Source organism: Sceloporus undulatus, chromosome 6, assembly GCF_019175285.1.
Source record: "Sceloporus undulatus isolate JIND9_A2432 ecotype Alabama chromosome 6, SceUnd_v1.1, whole genome shotgun sequence".
Classification (NCBI taxonomy): Eukaryota; Metazoa; Chordata; class Lepidosauria; order Squamata; family Phrynosomatidae; genus Sceloporus; species Sceloporus undulatus.
In genome coordinates, this window is record NC_056527.1 from 52,077,410 (window position 1) to 52,097,698 (window position 20,289).

Here is a 20,289-nt window from a genome sequence, read left to right on the forward strand (position 1 = left end):
AAGGCTTGTAGATTCTTTTTGTACAATATTGCCAAAATCCGACCATATCTCTCCGCCTCTACTGCCAAGATCCTGGTCCATGCCCTAGTGATCTCACGACTTGATTACTGTAATGTCCTCCTGGCTGGGCTTCCTCTTTCTCACCTCCGTCCTTTAATCTCTGTCCAGCATTCAGCTGCACGCATTATCACTTCCACCCACCGCTCTGACCACATCTCTCCTGTGTTGGCATCCCTTCACTGGCTCCCTCTCCCTTTCCGCATTCAGTATAAGCTCCTGCTGTCGACATTCAAAGCCCTCCATGGACTGGCCCCTCCTTACTTATCAGACCTTCTTTCTCCTCACCTTCCCACCAGGGCCCTCCGTTCTGGTAGTCAAGGGTTCCTGTCCCAGCCCAGGATCCCCTCTGCCCCATCCCGGATTCGCCCCTTTTCACTTGCTGCCCCTCCCTCCTGGAACCTTCTTTCTCCACAAGCAAGAGCCATCACTTCTTTAACCAGCTTCAAAACGGAATTGAAAACCATCCTATTCAGAGAAGCCTTCCCAGGCATCGCATAATTGTCGCTTACTATCTGATGTTCTGTTGTTGGCTGCTTATCGATCTATTTCCTGTATTGCTATGTACTGTATATGTATTATCCTACTTGTGAGTATGTATTTTCCCTGGATAATGATCAACCTTCCATTTTGAAGCCAAGCCCTCCCTTCAGTCCATCTGCCTTGGTCCAGGCCTCGGAGGTTGAGAGGAACTGCTGGACCTCTTACCCTCTCCCTCCACCACTCCCTTCTCCTTCTGTGTCATGTCTTTTTAGATTGTAAGCCTGAGGGCAGGGAACCGTCTAACTAAAAGGATTGCATGTACAGCGCTGTGTAAATTTACAGCGCTTCATAAATAAAGGTTAATAATAATAATAATAATGCTGGCCTTTGACTGAACTGCGCCTCAATCTGTGAAAGTTCAGTGAGGGTGTTTATCTGTCTGTCTGTCTGTCTATGTTTAATTATACACTGTTACATTCTTGAACATTTTCTAAACCATCACAACTTTCAAAGAGAGCAAAAGATCATGAAGTACACTTTGCATCTCAATGGAGTAATGGTTTACACATTAGTTCCTTCTGCACAATACATCTACAAAACTGAAGTATTCAATTAGCTAGGGCATCTGCAAGATAATAATCGCCTAGAATGGTGCACTGAGTTCAATAAATAATGGCTACAACCCTGTGTGTACATGTCTTCAAGTCACCTGTCAACTTTTGGCGACACCATGAATTCCAAAGGGTTTCCTTAGGCAAAGAATACTGTACTTAATAGGTGGCTTTGGCAATTCCTTCCACTGAAATATAGCCCACAGCACCTGGCATTCTTTGGTGATCTCCCATCCAAGTACTAGTCACAGTTGACCATGTTAGACACCCCCTTTAATAGATCTATCCCTCAGCACAATCTGCTTCTTTCCTAAATGGAAAAAAAAAACTTTTCAAGCATGATATGAGAGTACTAGCAGTTACAGTAAAATAACAGCTGATCCAGTGGATGTGAAGCACCTCAGTGGTATGTACCAGCATACATCAAAGATGGGAACTGTAAAGCCTTCCAGATGTCATTGAACTGTAATTCCCAATAATTCTAGCCACCACAACCAATAGTGGAGGATGCTGGGAGGTGCAATCCAACATCACAATAGTCACACAATTCCAGCCCCTGGTATGCTTACCTATATCTGTACTTCAAACATTTATTGGCACTACAACTGGCATAAAAGACTGCCTTTCGTTTTCAAATTAATGCAGATCCAGTGACTCAATGGGATTTACAGAAATATTATTTTGCCATTCAGCAATTCATTCAGTGGCTCTTATCTACTTGGGCCTAGCAGTTGGATTTAAACCTTAGTTGTAAAAGTAGAAGTACTGCCAAAAAAAAAAAAAAAAAACCAACCCCAAACCCAAAAAACCCACTTTCATCAGTTTGGAGCACTGAATGATTCCAGAAACAAGCAATAAGCTGTATACCGTGAAGAAAGAGGGGATACATCTTCTATAGCTGAGAATAAATATTTTAAGAGTTCCTCCTTTCCTCAAGACAGTGAATTTCTGACAAGTTTCTGAGACTCTCACAAAAAACCTTGGTGGTAACACTATTGGCCACACATCATCTAGATCTCTCTCCCCACCACACTCTTCCTTTACTTCTCCCCTTCTGCCCAATGTGTCTCAAATTAATATCCTTAGTGTAGGACTGAGTAGAGGCTGACAGAATAAGTTATAAACTTGTAATCTCTGCCCAGCTACATGGTGGGCATTAACGCTAACAAAAGAAAACTCACAACTGGAATAGGTAAAGAGCTTTTCCAAGAAGAACAAGCACGGCTTTTGCAAAGGCAACTTCTGACTCACTAAACTATTAGAAGTTCTACAGCAGCATCCCTAAACATGCAACATGGAAGATGTAGTGAACACTGTGTATTTGGATTTGCAAAATGTTTTTGACATAACTTTTTGCCAAAGATCCTGAGGAACTGAACTGTCACGATATTGAAAACTCTCATAGATCTCTCACTCACTAGGGGAGTAACCGAAGTACAGGAATTGCTCTGAGGGCTTTCTCTTTTGAAGTGGCAAAGAAATATTTTAAACAGGGAGAAGATACTTTTTCACAAAGGACAAGTAAACACTGCTTCCTACAAGGATTTATACTTGGAATAATGCAACTGAATTTATTCAGAGTCAACAACAAATAGGAACATACTGTAGTCACATCTGCAGATGACAACAAAGTGTTCAAGATAGTGAAAATGCAGGACTCAACTATTTCTCTTCAAACTTGGTGAGTCAGCAACAAAATGTCAGGTCAGATGATGCAATGTAACTGTAAGAGCCAAGCACACTGGAATACTGTATTACTTAACATTTACACTAAGAATGTTTTTCAAAATAAATCATCCACCCACTCAAGGAAGAAGAGCTCACAGAAACACAGTAGAGAATGAACCAACAGATTCAGGCCCTAGAAGTGTATTGTGCCTTCGCATTTCCTATCAACTTGCAACCCCATGAATTTCATAGGGTTTTCTTAGGCAAGGAAAACACAGAGGTGGTTTTGCCAGTTCCATCCTCTGAAATGTAGCTTACAACACCTGGTTATTGCCCATTCAAGTACTAACCCGCTTAGATTCCAAGATCAGAAGGCTCTAGTGCCTTTAGGGTATTTTGGCATCTAGCAAGTGTCTAAAATAGCAGAACAGGTATCCTACAATGGCATTATATAAATCCATGGCATGCCCACAGTCAGAACACTCTGTTAAGAATAGCAGGGAAAGTTATGTCACCCTGTATTAAAAAAAGATACAGTATTGCCAAAAAAGAAGGAACCTAAACATGTTTACTTGAACACCAATGGGTCTACCTTGCAACTTTGTCAGAATTATGCACGTGTGCATTGTTTTAAATTATCTTAAACTGTTTTAACTGATTTTAAACTTGTCAAATTATTTACTATGCTTTAGTCTGTTTACATTATATTTCATGTTGTAATTTTTTTAATGAGTCAAATTAAATTTTATTATAGGCTGTCCTGAGATCCCATGATATATAGAATACTTTTTTTTTTTCATCCAACACTATCAACTGCAGTAAGACAATGTTGACTAAAAAACTATAGTCACCACTTCCAATTCCTGGTAATAGGGGAGAAATAACCATTCTTAGGTCAAATTCTGTTCCTTCAAAAGAGACGCTTGCTCACTCCCTAGTTTGTTCCATGAATCTAATGGGAATATGGTAAAATTACAGCAACACAATTAGAGATCAAAAACACTGGGTTTTGGATAAAAACCTCTGGAATCTCATGCCCTCCCCCAATGGTTTGTGGAAATCATGTTTTAAAGCTCTAAAGAGAACCTGTTAACCAGGAGATCACCTCCATAACCCACTTTTTAAAAGTATCTAGCAAAATGTGTAGCTGGTCATGGGTAAAAAATGTATAAAGAATCAACCAAACACCTCTGCCAATTTTTAACAGTTTTTCAAGTTAAGCTGTTAAAAACATTATACATTTTATCTTAGGAAAATACAACTTCAGCTCTAATAAGCAATAACAAAATAGTCAGCTTTACATCCATTCACAGATCACACCACCAACATTCTCTACTACACACTTATTTTTTACAGCTGCTTGCATCCACCTGCAAGCAACCTGAAAGAAGACTGGTTTCTAAATAGAACAGATTGCTCATAATGTATCTGGAAGATACACAAATCTAAATAGTATTGTCAAACACAAAGGTTTTTCATACCAATAAGGAAGAGATGTTTTCCCCCCTCTGCACCCAATGTTTATACATTAGGACAGGCTTTTAGTTACGCCTACTGGGAAAATACACCCACGAAGCAAGGCATGGAAATTCTGATTTAACAGTGAATATGGCGCCATATGGACGGCATCCACAACCACGTAGTACAGTAAGATGGTAGTCTGGAGTCCTGAGCATGATCACAGCATTACTGTTAATGGAAATGGACAGCTGCGGGGCAGGGGTAAGGCTGTGATTTTATGCTCTGGGAGTAAGTCCCACTAAACTCAGTTAGTTACTTCTGAGCAGAGATATAGGAAATGTTATTTTGAAGCAGATAGTCACATTAGTCTGTTTTGATACTAAAAGAGAGAAATGAGGAAAGAAGGAGACTTATGGGACCTTTAAATAATGAACAATTTATTTCACCATAAGCTGTGTAAGTGGGTGGGTTTAAAGCCATTCCAAGAAATGGGCTGTATTTCATGAAAGCCTTGTTCTGGGATAAATGGTTAGCCTAAAGCAGGGGTAGGCAACCTGCGGCCCGTGGGCCAGATGCGGCCCGGCGAGGCCTTGAGACCGGCCCCAGCCCAGTCCTGCTGCCGATTGCCGCCGGGGCCTTTGGGGGGGCAATTGTCTATAGAAGCCTCAGAAACATGCATTTATATTAACATTTTTTTTAAATCAGCAAATTTTTTCATGTGTCCTCCATTTTTTAAAAAAAGTGTCTTCCATTTGAAAATTTTGTCCTACATTTGTCCTGGTTTATTTATATACTTAATTTTAAAAAATTATTTAATTATTATTCTTTTGGCTTTGGCCTCCCAGTTGTCTGAGGGACAGCAACCCGGCTCAAAAAGATTGCCTACCCCTGGCCTAAAGGTTCCACAAGAATCCTTTTTACTTTCCTCCCATCTTTTTATACAGGAGGTACTGTCAGAAGATACAAGAGAACTGTAATGAAAAAAACATAGATAACTGGCAATCTCCCCTGCAGTAATCAAACACCAGCTCCCCAATTTGATATCTAGGAACATTTAAAAAGATTCTTTTATATCTATAAATGTATGGATCAAGTGGGAAATCTATTATACTTTTCTCCATCCCTAGTTAAAGTAAGTGCGACAGCAACAGCTAATCCAGTAAATCAATTTTATACTTAATCTTATTATCAACAAAAGATCGTCACAAAGGTCTTGATTAATTCAAAATTATTTTTGTGGACTCCTCCAGACCATTCAATAGTTGCAGAAAATGTGGGGACATTCTATTATGGGATTTCATGTCTTCTAATGATTTGTAATGGTTGTTTCAATAGGAAAGAGAGTGTGGCAAATGGGTTTGAGTGTTGGATTCAGGGTTCCAGGGTTCAATTCCCAGCTTTGCCATGAATCTCACCAGTTGACCTTGGACAAATCATACACTCTCAGCCTCAGAGAAAGGCAATGGCAAACCTCCTCTGAACAAAATCTGGCCAAGAAAACCCTATGATAGGGTTGCCTTAGGATCACCATAAGTCAGAAACAACTTGGAAGGCACACGACAACAACAAATCCGGTCATGGCTGAAATATTCCAAGGGTTTGGTCATATAGTGGGCCCTAGGTATCATGGAATTTCCCAAATGAAGATTTTAGTACTATGCCCATTCAGCACATTTCAACAACTCTTGTTTCTCTCAGCCTGTGATTAAAGCATGACGTGACAGCAGTTTCTCTCTATCCCCTCCATGAACAGACTATCTCCCCCCCATGCTGTTCTTCTAAAATCTACATGCTTCATATTGCACATTTCAAAACTTTTAACCCATAAATGCAACGAGAGAAGGAAGTCAGGAAGCATCCAAATCCAACACATCTGTCAATATGCATACAAACATACACATACCCACAGAGAGAGAGAGAGAGAGAGAGAGAGCGCAAGCAGTAGGAACCAAGCCAACAGATGCGGGTGAGTGACATTTATCCCAGTGTGAATTGGAAATGCACAAGATGGGGATGGAGAATGGGCAATACAGCTCTTGCTGTGGGAATAAAAAGTTGTGACAAGTACGAGAAATTTATAAGAAAAGCAGGGCAGGAAGAATGGCATAAAAGCTTGTCATTTTGAAAAATGCAGGTTCAGCTACACTTTACACCAAATCCCAAGGCTTTTGGACAGAAGGGAGGAGTCCTGACCCTGCTTTCAAAAATATTTCACAACCTCTTTTCCACCAGCGGCACACAGTGAAATGATGGGGTTTTTTCTGTAATGCACATACAAAGCAAAATAGGAGCCATGTTTGTCCACAAGAAATAGCTCTGAATATCCACTGATGGGCAATGCTTTTGCTAGTTTAAGATGTCCAAGGTCTATTTATCTTCTGGATCTTGCTCTGTTTTAACATTCAGCCTAATGAACAAGAGCTCAAAAGCTTGCTCACTATTTCCAAATATGTTGGCTAGTCCCAATAAAGTTTCTGCCCTTCCATGGATTTTAGACACTTTCCCCATATCCTTAAAAATACCCCAAAATATGAAAATGATAGGATGATTATCATGAGCCAACAGGAGAAGAGGAAGAGATCACTATCTTCAGTCACATGCATCTTCAATCATGTGTGCCTCATCAACAAATGTAGTTCAAATTATGTGCATGGCTAGTCCTGGGCACATGATGACTACAGGAAAAACATCCACATAGTGTCTGCCAGCCCTTACGGAGATGATCGGCAGAACCACTACCCCACGTATCACAAAGTACCCCACGTATCACAAAGGTGCAGAAAGTGGACTTTCTCAGCAGGAACTTGTAGTCAAACTGTTAAGAACTGGGAGCCATCAAATGCCAAGCTTCACAAGTCAAAGGTCTTTGCCCAGCAATTACCACTAGCCTGATCCTGCTGTAAACAAGTTGAGTGTTGAGGCTTTTCAGGTTCAAGACCGCACTGAGCCACAAAACTCCTTGCATGACTTTGGACCTGTCACTTTCACTCAGCCTGACCTACTTCACAGGGCTGTTGTGAACACAAAAATGGGAAAACCCAATAGGGAAGCAATGGCAAACCTCCTCTGAACAAATCTTGCCAAGAGACTCCTATGCTTAGGGTCGACCTAAGTCGGAATTGACTTGAAGGCACGCAGCAACAGCAACAAACTCAAAGTAATAGTCTGTGGATGATGCCAGTCTGTGAGCTATTGACTAGTAGTCTGTGGAGTTTCAGAAAAGAAAGAAACATGTTTAGCAATGGACACAAACAGGGTGCTAGTTATTGGTGCATTAAAGGAACAAACCTCACAGGTCCCCCACACTGGACAGCATGAGAAGCACCATCTTGAGCTCATGAAAGGAAAGGCTTTAAGTGCACCACATAAATACATTAAAGAGCACTATCCTGCCTTCAAATCAGAGACAGAAAGATTCACTTTCAATGAACATATACTGTATACTGGAATGCCACTGAAACAAGAGTTCGACAGTAGAACCCTAACAAAGAACACAGTTCCTTGTGGCACAAGCTTTGTTGTTATTATGTGCCTTCAAGTTGTTTCCAACTCATGGCACCCCTAAGGTGAACCTATCATGGCATTATCTTGGCAACATTTGTTCAGAGGAGGTTCCCCATGAGGCTGAGAGAGTGAAACTCACCCAAGGTCACGCAGTAGGTTTCCAGGGCTGAGGCAGGAATCGAATCCTGGTCTGCAGGCCAACACTCAAAAAACACTGCAAGATGCCTAGAAGCTGTGGAACCTATGAGTATGGTGGCCAGAATAAAAACTGGTTAGGGCTCCTATGCCTTTCATGGTTGTGTGGAAGCAGGTAACAAGCAACACCAGCTGAAATCTCTTGTTCTGGGCAGCCAGGAAAGGCTTGGAGCACTCACAGTTTTCACTCTGGCAGGAAAAAAAGATGCTTGGACATGACAGACAGGCAGAAAGAGTGGGATGAAGGGAGGCAGTTGATGTGGCAGGAAAGGAAGTTGGAGCAAGCAGGAAAACAGGTCACTGCTAGTGAGCCTGCGTCCACACTGGAGTGGTTTGGCACCACTTTAACAGGCATGGCTTAATGCTATGGAATTTGGGAAAGTGTAGTTTGTTGTGGCACCAGAGGTTTGCTTTGCTTTAGTGCAGGGTGAGACCAGATGTCCTCCTTTTCCCAGACGTGTCCTCCATTTCAGCCTTCTATCCAGGAGGAATTTCAAAACGCCCTCCATTTTCAACAGGACTAAGAAGCATGAGTGTATATTTATAGGAGTGTTGTTGTTTTTTACCTTTTATTTTGTAATTTCCTTCTTTTTTTCTTCTTAAGGCTGCATCCACACTGCAGAAAGCAGGCTTGACCCCGAGTTAACAGCCATGGCTCAATGCTAGAGAATGCTGGAAGCTGCAGTTTGTTGTGCAATTCCAAACAAACTGCACTTCCTAGAATTCCACAGTAATGAACTACGACTGTTAAAGCAGGGTCAAACTGGATTATTTCCACAGTGTGGATACCGCTAGGAATGCCCTCCATTTTTGTCTCTAGCAGTGCCACAACAAACCACCATTCCCAGGATCCCAGTCTTGAGCCAGGGCCATTAAAGTGCTACCAAACCAGGGTATTATCCCTCCAGTGCAGACACAGGGGTCCAAAACACACTAATCCACTTTGAGACCACTTTAAATGCCTTGGCTCAATGCTAGGGAATTCTGGAAACTTTAGCTTAGTGGGGCATTCCTCCTTCTCTACCAGAGAGCTCTAGTGCCATTCTGGAAGCTGTAGTTTTGTGAGGCATTCTCTGCCAGAGAGCTCTAGTGCCATTCTGGAAGCTGTAGTTTTGTGAGGCATTCCTCCTTCTCTGCCAGAGAGCTCTAGTGCCATTCTGGAAGCTGTAGTTTTTGTGAGGCATTCCTCCTTCTCCCAGAGAGCTCTAGTGCCATTCTGGAAGCTGTAGTTTTGTGAGGCATTCCTCCTTCTCTGTCAGAGAGCTCTAGTGCCATTCTGGAAGCTGTAGTTTTGTGGAGGCATTCCTCCTTCTCTGTCAGAGAGCTCTAGTGCCATTCTGGAAGCTGTAGTTTTGTGAGGATTCCTCCTCTCCCCAGAGGCTCTAGTGCCATTCTGGAAGCTGTAGTTTTGTGGGACATTCCTCCTTCCTACCAGAGAGCTCTAGTGCCATTCTGGAAGCTGTAGTTTTGTGGGACATTCCTCCTTCTCCATCAAGAGGCTCTAGTGCCATCTGGAAGCTGTGTAGTTTGTTCGGCGTTCCTCCTTCTCTATCAGAGAGCTTTGGAAACTGTCGTTTTCTGGAAAGAGAGCTCTGGTGCCATTCTGGAAAGTGTAGTTTTGTGGGGGCATTCCTCCTTCCTACCAGAGAGCTCTGGCGCCACAACAATCCCCAGGGCAGTTAAAGCGGTCTGGAAGTGGATTATTTCGGAGTGCGTTTTGGACCAGAAGGGAAGAGTTTGCTCAGGCTCCCCAGTCCCAAGAGGTGCTGTGTTCGAGTCCTCCCTCCTCTCCCCAGCCTTACCTGCTCTGCCATCCCTGGAGGAGGTTGGTGTATTTGCTGAGGGCTCCCTCCAGCCCTGGCTCCGTCCTCCGGAGCGATCCTCTAGGACTGGGGCTACTACTGCTGCCTCCTCCTCCTCCTCCCTCTGGCCTGCTAGTCCCAGGGGCGCTGTTGCCTCCCAGGGAGCCCTCGGCTGGTGGAGGAGGAGGAAGGCGAGGAGCCCGCCGAGGTGGGGCGGCTGCTGCTCCGGCTGCTGCTGTTTGCTACCACCCCCACTACTACGGTAGTAGCAGCAGCAGCAGGAGGGGTGGTGTTTTTGTGGCTCCCCCGCTGCAGACGCTGCTCCCCTCCAGTGCCTTGAGCCCCTGCCCTCTCCATGGAGGCTCTCCACCTGAGGGCTAGTCCTCCTCCTCTTCCTCCTCCTCTTCTTCCCAGGCTGAGAAATACCTGACTCAGGGAGGAAGGGAGGGCTGGGAAGAACCCACGCCCGCCTTTCTCTCTTGCTGCTCTTTCTCCTCCCTCCTCTCTCTCCTCCTCTCCTCCTCCTTTTCCTCAGGGTTTGCTCCAACCTCAGGGGTGCTGCTGCCCCAGACAGACAGAGGAGGGAGAGGGAGAGGAAAAGAAAGGCCTGCTTAGAGTGACCAATGTTGAGGAGGGCAAGGCACCACAAAATGGAGGACCAATGGCCAGAGAGAAGCTTGAAACACACACACACACATAACACCCACCCCACCATTGGTAGCAATGGAAATGCAGGCATGGAGGGGAAATGGAGGACTTTGGCCAAGGAAAAGATTCAAGAGGCTGGCAGGGATGTGAAGGAAAATGGAGGATGTGGCCAAAGGAAATTTTTATTTCCATGGTAGACATGGAAATGCAGGCTTCTTGGGCAGGAATGGAGGGCGTCTGGGAGGAAATGGAGGATGTGGCCAAAGCATTAAAACACTCACAGAAATGGAAATTCATGCTGCTTCGGCATCTCTCAAAATGGAGGATGTGGCCAAAGAAAAACTAAAAAAACAACCGTAAACTGGTAGAAATGGAAATGCAGGCTTCTTGGGCAGGCTCAAAAAGGAGGACATTGAAGGAACAATGGAGGACGTGGCCAAAGAAATGCTTTTTAAAAAAACCTGCACTGGTAGACATGGAAAACACACAGAAATGGACATTCATGCTGCTTGGGCATGTGCAAAATGAAGGCTTTCAAACAAAAATGGAGGACGTGACCAATGAAAAACTAACAACCCCCCCCAAACTGGTAGAAAATGGAAATGTGTGCTTCTTGGCAGGTCAAAAGGGAGGACATTGAAGGAAAATGGAGGATGTGGCCAAAGAAAGCTCAAAACACTACCAAATGGAAATTCATGCTCCTTGGGCATGTGCAAAACGGAGGTCTTTCAAGAAAAATGAAGGACATGACCAAAGAAAAACTATTTTTAAAAACCCTACACTGGTAGGAATGAAAATGCAAGCTTCTTGGGCAGGCCCAAAAGTGAGGACATTTGAAAGAAAATTGAGGATGGCCAAAGAAAAGCTGAAAAATTCATGGAAAATAGAAAGCCATGCTTCCTTGGTCCTATTTAGAATGGAGGACATTGAAGGAAAAGGAAGGACGTGGCCAAAGAAAAGCTCCAAACACTCCTAGAAATAAATTCATGCTCTTGGGCTTGTGCAAAATGGAGGGCATTTGGGACAATTGGAGGACTTGACCAAAGAAAACTGAAAAACAAACCCACTCATACCAGTATAAGTGTATGCTTCGTGAGCATGCTCAAAATGGAAGACATGCCAAAAAAAGGGAGAGCATGACCAAAAAGAAAAAGCTAAAACACACCCTAGAAATACAAATGCATGCTTCTTGCCATGCTCAAAATGGAAGACATTTAAGATATACACAGAGAATGTGACCAAAGAAAAACTACAAAATATACACTCAAGAAATGTAATTCATGTTTCTTGGTCATGCTCAAAATGAAGGACATTGGAGAAAAATGGAGACATAACCAAAGAAAAGCTCAAAACACTTCTAGAAATGTAAACCCATGCTTTAGCCCTGCTCAAAATAGAGGACCTGATTAAATAAAAGCTAAAAAAACACAAAAATGAAATCCATGCTTCTTTGGCATGCTTGGAATGGGGGACATTTAATAAAATGGAGGGAATGACCAAAAGAAAAGCTAAAATCACACTCATAGAAACACAAATGCAGCTTCATAGCAGCTCAAAATGGGACATATTTAAGAAAATGGAGGATGTGATCAAAGAAAAGCTACAAAACTACAGAAGTGAAATTCTTGCGCTGGCCATGTGCAAAATGAAGGACATCAAAAATGGAGGGCATAACCAAAGAAAGCTAAAAAAGCACACTCATGAAATGTAAATCATGCTTGCATTACAAATGGAGGACATTCAGAAAAATAGCATGTGACCATGTAAACCAAAACATCTAGAAATGTACGTCCTGTTCTTAGCATGCTCAAAATGGAGGATTCAAGAAAATGATTATGTAACCAAATAAAAGCTCAAAACACCCTAGAAATTTAAATGCATGCTTCACGGCATCATGATGGAGTTGTTCTGAGTTAGTGACCAGTTGTCCTCCTTTATCAGGGTATGTCCTACATTTCAGCCTTCTATCCAGGAGGAATTCTAAAATGTCTCCATTTGGAGCATGACTAAGAAGCAGGAATAACATCTGTGAGTTTTTAGCTTTATTTGGTCATATCCAACATTTTTCTTCAATGTCCTACTTTTTGCAGTGCCTTGCCTCCTTTGCGGTTATGCCATCTGGTCACTCCTTTCTGAAGGCCTTGTGGTTCTGTGCCTTCCAAGTCATTTATGATTTATGGGGTCTAACATGGGGTTTCTTGGCAAGATTTGTTCTGAAGAGGTTTGCTTTTGCCTTCCCTGAGGCTGAGAGCATGTGACTTGCCCAAGGTCACCCAGTGGGTTTCGTGGTCGAGCGCAAATTGAACCCTGGTCCCCAGAGTCATAGTCTAATGCTCAAACCACAACACCACACAGCCTCTCTTTGAAGCCTTACTCTGGAATAAATGTCTGTGCAGCAAGCACTTCTGTATTGTTGTTTCCAATTTATGGCGACCGTAAGGCAAACCTTTGTTGTTAAGACTACAATTTCCTTCAGTCCTAGCCAGCATGGTGATCATCTGAATGTCAACAAGTTGTCCAGCCCTGAATTTATACATGTTAGTTATACTTTTTACAACCTTCTTTCAAAATGGGCTGTCTCCTGTGCAGTAAGAGATTTAAAAATGAACAGAACTATGCTTGCCTCATTCACACTGAAGAATGTAAACAATCCATTCCTATTATGTGCAGTGTCTTAATGGGCTTGTTAGCAGCTTGACTCTATTCGGACTATGGCCCTTATCAGAATGAGTTGGACTGGGGGTCTCAGCACTGGGCGGTTCGAATTCACGTTATTCGCACAATACCATCATACCTTGGAGCCCCTCCGAATTGGCATGATTCAAATTGGCCAATACGCATTCGCGCGAAGTGCATTCAGTGGCAGATTTTGTCACACCGGTGCTCAACATGAGGATTGGCCGATTCGATCGGCCCCCTCGCACATGCTCAGTGGTGCCCTGCATGGGTTGCGACCTTAACGCCTCCGGGTGAAAGGGGAGGTCACGTCATGACAGCCCGGTAAACAGCGGAGAGCCAGCGCATGGCACATAACAATCGCGATACAACGTGCCCTCTCACATTTCTTCTGTTTCCTCTCTACCTTCCTGCTTGGTTTTAACGTTACCATGACCTTCCTGCAAACAAATTAGCAATCCGGTTCGACGTGTGTGTGTGTGTGAGTGGTGTGAATATGTATTCTGGGGGGGGACAGGGACCAGTTCCAGCGGCTGTCCAAGGGCTGGCTTGCCATCTAAGTAAATGGGGATGGCTTTTTCCTCCTCCCCTCCTGGCTTGGGAGCCACATAAGCTGCATCCCAAGAGGGAACAGGCGCGGGGCCGCTAGAATCGCGGCGATCGCGCCGTTCCAGCGGCCCCCGCGCCTTTCCTTCTTGGGATGGCAGCTTATGCTGGCTCCCAAGCCGGGAGGAGGAGGAGGAGGCTGTCGGAACCACGATTCCAGCGGCCCCCGCGCCTCTTCCCTTCTTGGGATACAGCTTATGCTGGCTCCCAAGCGGGAGGAGAGAGGAGGGGCCACTGGAACCGCTCCCCCTTCCCTGGAACCGGCAAGAGGAAGACCACCGGAGTTAAAATTGGAATCTGGGGCGTCTTGCGATGGAATTAGGACTGGGTGGTCACCAGAGCCATTCGCACTGAGATCGAACAGAGCCCCAATCAGTATATGCCAATCCCTTATCAGCGCACGGCCAACACGCTCCAAAAAGAGGAGCAGTACGCATTCAGTTCGGCATCTCGCGCATTCACGTGCGTTCGGGATTGGGCCATTAGATTGCTTGTATGATGGTATTGTGCGATATAACGTGAATTCGAACCGCCCAGTGCTGAAGAGCCCCAGTTCCAGACTCATCTGATAATGGCCATGGTTTCGACTTGCAATATCTTTTTACTGATTTTATATTGCATTTAAACTCTTCATGGACTAAGCTACACGGATACTAATTGGAACAGAGCTAAAAGCCAAACCCCATTGAAGCACACAAGGAATTTACTACTGACTTCAAGCTAAATCAGGGCTTCACCATTCCTGTGGTTTAATTTCAAAGCTCTCCGTGTCTTTCATGATGTAACTTGATTACTTCAAGAGAGTTATCCAAGACTGCCATCTCCAAAAATGGAAATGAAGAGATAAAGAAACCAAGCCCAGGCAAATACAAATAAATGGTGGAGCACATATTGACAAAGGTACTATCCAAGATTCAACCTGTTCTTAGCACACACAAATAAAGAGAGCAGGAATGGGAACAGCCCCGCCTCAATCAGATAGTTATTTTTAAAATGACTTTAGTGGGTTTGATTTGATTGTTATACTTATTATGTAACAGATTTACATATTAAAATATAAGCCACCCTAAAGATCTCAGGATGGTATGCAATAAATTCAGCCTGATCAAATCAAAACAATGTAAGCATAAAAAAAGATCCAAAGCTTTAAAAAAATCAAACAGTTGAAAGAGTTTAAAGCCAGTTTTAACGGTATACAGTCAGCTTGCTGTATCCATGGATTCAAACATCCATGGCTTGAACATATTTTTTAAAAATATGCATTCCAAAAGGCAAGTCTTGATTTTGTCATTTTATATAAAGGATAGCATTTCACTATGTCATCGTGTTCAATGGGACTTGGAGCATCCATGGACTATGGTATATCCATGGGTGGGAGGGTCCTGGAACCAAACCCCAGCGGATACCAAAGACCCACTCTACAAAGGGATCCTGTAGCATCTTTGAAACCAACCAAGCAAAATAAGTTGTAGCATAAGCTTTCATACACTTCTTGGCTTTCGTAGATGGCCAGCCAAGTAAGGAAGTAGACCAAGTTTACAAAAGCTTATGCTACAAGTTATTTTGCTCAGTAGTCTCAAAAGTGCTACAAGATCTCTTTGCATAGCAATATTCCAGACTAACACAGCAATGTGTCTGAATTCTGTCAGTTAAAACATGCATATAAAACCATGCATGTGTATGGATTTGTATATGGTTGGCCCTCTATGGATTTTCTGCATCCACAAATTCAACAATCCGTAGCTCGAAAATGTGTTGTTGTTTTTTAAATCTAGAAAGCAAACCTTGATTTTGCCAATGGATACCATTTTACTCATGCCATTTTTTATAATGGGACTTGAGTATCTACGGATTTTTGTATCCATGGAAAATCCTGAAATCAAACCTCAGTGGATTAGGATACCAAGGGCCCACTGTAAAACTGGTTAGGTCCAAAAGGCATTGGCAAACAACTATGCTTTTACTTGGTGTTGGGATGATGGCAACATTGGTGCCAATGAGCCTCTAAGGGTATAGTATTCCATGACTGGAATGCCACAACAGAAAAAGCCCTCTCCCACATCTTCCAAAAGAGTATTGCCCTCACTAATGGGACACAAATAAGGACCCCTCCAGCAAACCTCAGACCTTAGGCAGAGAAATGAAGGGAGAGGAGCTCCTCTCTCAACCATTTGGAGCTTTACATGCCATAATAAGTATCCTAAATTCAGATTGTAAGTACTGTACCGTATATTGTCAGCCAGTGCAATTCTTTAAAAACTGGTGTTACAGAGTTTCTGTATGGTGTTCCCATAAGCAGTTGAACTACTGCATTTTGCATTAGCTGCAGCGTCTGAGTCATCCTCAACAGCCGCCTCACATAGAGTATAATCAAAGCTGTTATGTTATGTAATAAATAATAAATAATACTATAGCAATTGAATTATAGCATTAGCACTTGCTTTGACAGCATAGGTTTTTGGTTTTTTTTAGTTTTGTTAAGTACGAAATAAAGGAAGGGGCAATTCCCATTGTGTTCTTTCATAGGATCAAATGAGTTACTGGAGAAGGGATTTTCTGACTATTTTGGTTAGCCTCATTTATCAGTGGGTATCAAAGTTTAATGAAATCTGTATCTTCTGTTAGAATCCTTTAGAATGGGTTTTTCTTTGTTAATTTGTCCATGAGAAGAAACATAGGATCCGAATCTGAGTCACCCACTTATGATCCTGTAGCTCTTGAGAGAAGTGCTTTGGCTGAGTGGTAGAACGCTTGCTTTACATGTCAAAAGGTCCACGTTCAGTCCCTCACATCTTCAGGCAAAGCTGGGAAAGCCCCTGTCTAAAATCCTGGTGTGCCACTGCCAAAATCCTTGATATCAGGGCCGTGTTAGATGGACCAGTGGTTTGACACTCTTTTAGGCAGCTTCATATATTATCAGAAAAAACACATCCCGAGTCCCCCGGATCCTCACTGTCTTTATTCAGCAATATTCCCATCAGTCATTTCCGTGGGGCTTGTATCCAAGTAAATGCTATTCAGATGTCTGAGGTAAAACACAAATGATTAAGATATTTTCTGTCAATATCGATTGTCCATAGACCAAAGACTTTTTACACACATATTTCTTCACAGACATTTTAGAAAGTGTCTTAATAATATTTCCATTTTATAGATGGAACACTGAAACTGAGTGAAATTATGTGTGCAAAGTCACCTTTGAACTCTCTTGCTGAAGTGGCAATTCAGTCTGAGCTTGGAAAAGTTACTTTTTTGAACTACAGTCCCCACTAACCCAGTATGTATGGCCACTACCCTTGTGATCAAAAGATTCGAGGACTTGGAATTGAAAAACAGCTCTTCCAAGGTGGGCATATTCTGAAGGATGGTGGGCCATTTGGGGTGTTCCTGGTCCTTTGTAAGACCCAGAACAGATGCCTCAAGAACTGGAAGTCAATTCTGGGTGGCTTGGAGAATTATTTTTAACATAGTGAAATGTTGTTTTTTTAATTAAAAAAAATAAAAGTGCATCCCATGATTTTGAGCTGAAAATTAATGGTGGGCTTTAATTGAAAAAATATGGGAGAGGGATGGTGGAAGTCCAGGAGACCCCAAGATCTCCTCAGTACCTTCCCCTTCACCCTTGCCACACAATTCCCACCCTGTTTTAGGGAAAGTCTGTCACTATCCACTGGACAAGATCACATCAGGCTACTCAGTAGTGCCTTACATTGATAAAAAATCAAGATATTAGCCTGTCAAAAAAAATAGTCACGAACAGCAAAATGCAAGTCTTATGCTTCATCTTTTGAGGCCACCTGCACTCCTTCGTGGTTTAGAAAGATGCAAAATGGATTACTCACCTTTTGTGATTAATTTTTATATTTAGAAATTCTCTCTTCTTAAAGCCCATAGCTAGCATATAAATAACCAGGAGCTGTCCAAAATGTAAGCTAACACAATAGAGAAGTTATTTTCTGATAAGCCATTTATAAAAGGGAGAGGAAACAATTAAAATGGAATAAGGGAAGGATTATTAAAATATGGGAATAGATTCAAGAATCTTTTAAGCAAACAAGATTTGAGAAAAAATTCTGAGCTGAAATTAAAGATTATGGAACTAGTTGTCACAGGGATATTCAGGACTTGCTTTTCTATTTTTCCTTATTAACATTTTTTTTATTTTAATTTTTTTTTTTTTTTTTTTTTTTTTTTTTTTTTTTTTTTTTTTTTTTGCCATCTTCATCACATTGATATTACCAGGCTAATGGCCAATTTTCTGGTGGGGGCAACAAGAGTATGGCTTAAATGTTATAATAATTATCCTGAAGTTTTATTGTACATGCTGTTGTATGCCTAATAAAAATTAAATGATGCCTAATAAAAGTTGAATGAATGAATTAATGAATGAAAATGAATGATTGGCTATGTTTCCCAGTTTTCATCTGTAAAATGTTGGAGGTTATGGAAAAGGCCTTCACCTTCCTATGGATGGATAGCAAAGAGGGTGCCAATCTAATCTCTTGGAAAAAAAGTTTCTGAACTTGGAAGCAACCACTGAGAAGTTCCTGTACCATGTTAACAGGAGATATACCTTTGAGGGTGGCAGAGCAGAAAGAAATAATTCAGAAATGCAAGTGTACCTTACCTCATTAATCCACACACTGCAGTAAAACTTTTGTTCATGATCCACACTGCACTGCAGTGACATCAGTAGACAACTACAAGCAGTCAACTTGATTGAAAAACCACATTTTAAAGGAAACTATTAATTACATTTTCATTTTGGTCTTCTAAATATGCTAGCATAGCTTAAATGAATTTGAGGAAAGGAAAGTCCCCTAAGGACTTTCATTAACAGACCAAAATGGAATTAAATCCTGCAAAAAGAATAGTTTGTCACTTACATTTCCAAATTCAGTAGAAATCTTGTGTTAGATTTTGCATTCCTAAAGTATAACACATTGTCTGGAAACATATGGGTTGGCAAATATGTTTTATTTGTTTGAAATACTGTAAAATGTTGACTAAGGGTGGAGATCCCTGAACTGCAAACAGCTGTTTTTGCTTATGCATGTTTTTGGTTAAGTATGACTTCAAGTTTGACATTTATAGAGAAATGGAAATAATTCTTTTTAAAAAACCAATATTTTTTATTGCTGATGTGTAGAACACATTGCTGTGTAGATAACTAAAGAGTCAAGCAAGTGTTTTGCATATGTTAAGTTCAAAAGAAAAATTAACAGTGAAATCAAGAAAGGGCTGTTTAAGATCGGGGAATGGCAGCATTAGCAATGAATCTCAAAAAAAGGCTAAAGTTCCATAGACTGGCAATTACTGATCAGCATGTTGTGCCATTCTGCACCTTCTGACCATCCCTAGTGTAGTTGCTCAGAGAAGTCATTACACATCACCTGTAAATATAAATTCCCATAGATTTTCTTTCACAATTTCTGTACTTGCAGAAGCTGACTTCTCAGTGCCTGCAGTCAAGGGAATCCCCATGAGAAACACGATGCAGTTACAAAAGGCTGGCCTTTGCATATTACGGTCTGGTCCAGCCCTACTATCTGGCTGAGTAATCACCTCAGCAGATATAGCTGCCTTGGTCCTTTTCTGGGAGAAAGGCAGCATAGAAATGAAATAAAGTACTATAACTAACTAACTAAATAAATAAAGGAGACAGCAAAATGTTCGATGAAAGAGCTACTTGCCACATAGATTGCTGTGCTGAGCCCACAGAAGTTAGTAATTGGACTACAACCATTCTGGGAGTTGTGTGTTCTGGGGCTATAGACAAAAAGCAACTTTTCCAAGTTCTGACCTAAGTTAAGCTGCTGTTTTTTTGTACAATGAAAGACACTGTTCCATTGCTATTGTTGGAGAAAAATTCAGCTGCTACTCCAGTCAAAACACATAACTTTTCACATGCCAAACTGTATCTAAATCATCAACTGGGGGAAAAAGGAAGACTGCAGACCTTCACAGAGTAGCAGAACATGTCAAGATGTTTTAGAACATGGCTCAGAATGTTTAACCTAACCTAACCTGAAATCACTAGGAGCTTATAGCATTTTCTGTGCAAACTGTATTTTTCAATATGGCTCTATCTCATTTCGGCCTTATGGTCATTTTCTGACTCTTCCTTAAAAGGAAATCTAAGACCATGAACATATAAATCACTAACACAACACATGAAAAGTCAAACACCATTACATTGCAGAGTACTTTAGTCTTCTATTTATAAGAGAAAGATCGGACAGGAAATTCACCAGTGAAAAAGAGTTTGATCTAGTAAATGTAAGCACAGCTTCATGAAGAGCACAAAGAGATATTACAAAGATGCTTTCATGGTGCCCCAGACTGATCCAGGAACTAGATATACAGAATCTGCCAATGGAGATGCTATGAAGGCTGCATATGTGTAAAGCAAGTACAGTGGTACCCCGGGATACGAAATCACCGCGTTACGAAATTTCCGGGATACGAAAAAATTAAATAGGAAAAAAACTGTTCCGGGTTACGTTTTTTTTTTCCGGCTTACGAAAAAATTTTTGGTGCTTTTCGGCGCTTTTTCGCACGAAATCGCGGCTTTCAGC

At 42.0% G+C, this 20,289-nt stretch overlaps 1 protein-coding gene across 2 annotated transcripts in view; it reads right to left on the bottom strand.

Annotated features, from left to right (window-relative positions):
* Positions 1 to 9,904, bottom strand: part of OSBPL10 (oxysterol binding protein like 10) — an 82,586-nt gene extending 72,682 nt beyond the window's left edge. For both annotated transcript variants that reach the window (XM_042475613.1, XM_042475614.1), the window contains exon 1: positions 9,782 to 9,904. The gene's annotated coding sequence lies outside the window, so the exon portion shown is untranslated. The remainder of the gene's footprint in view (positions 1 to 9,781) is intronic.
* Positions 9,905 to 20,289: the final 10,385 nt, after the last annotated feature.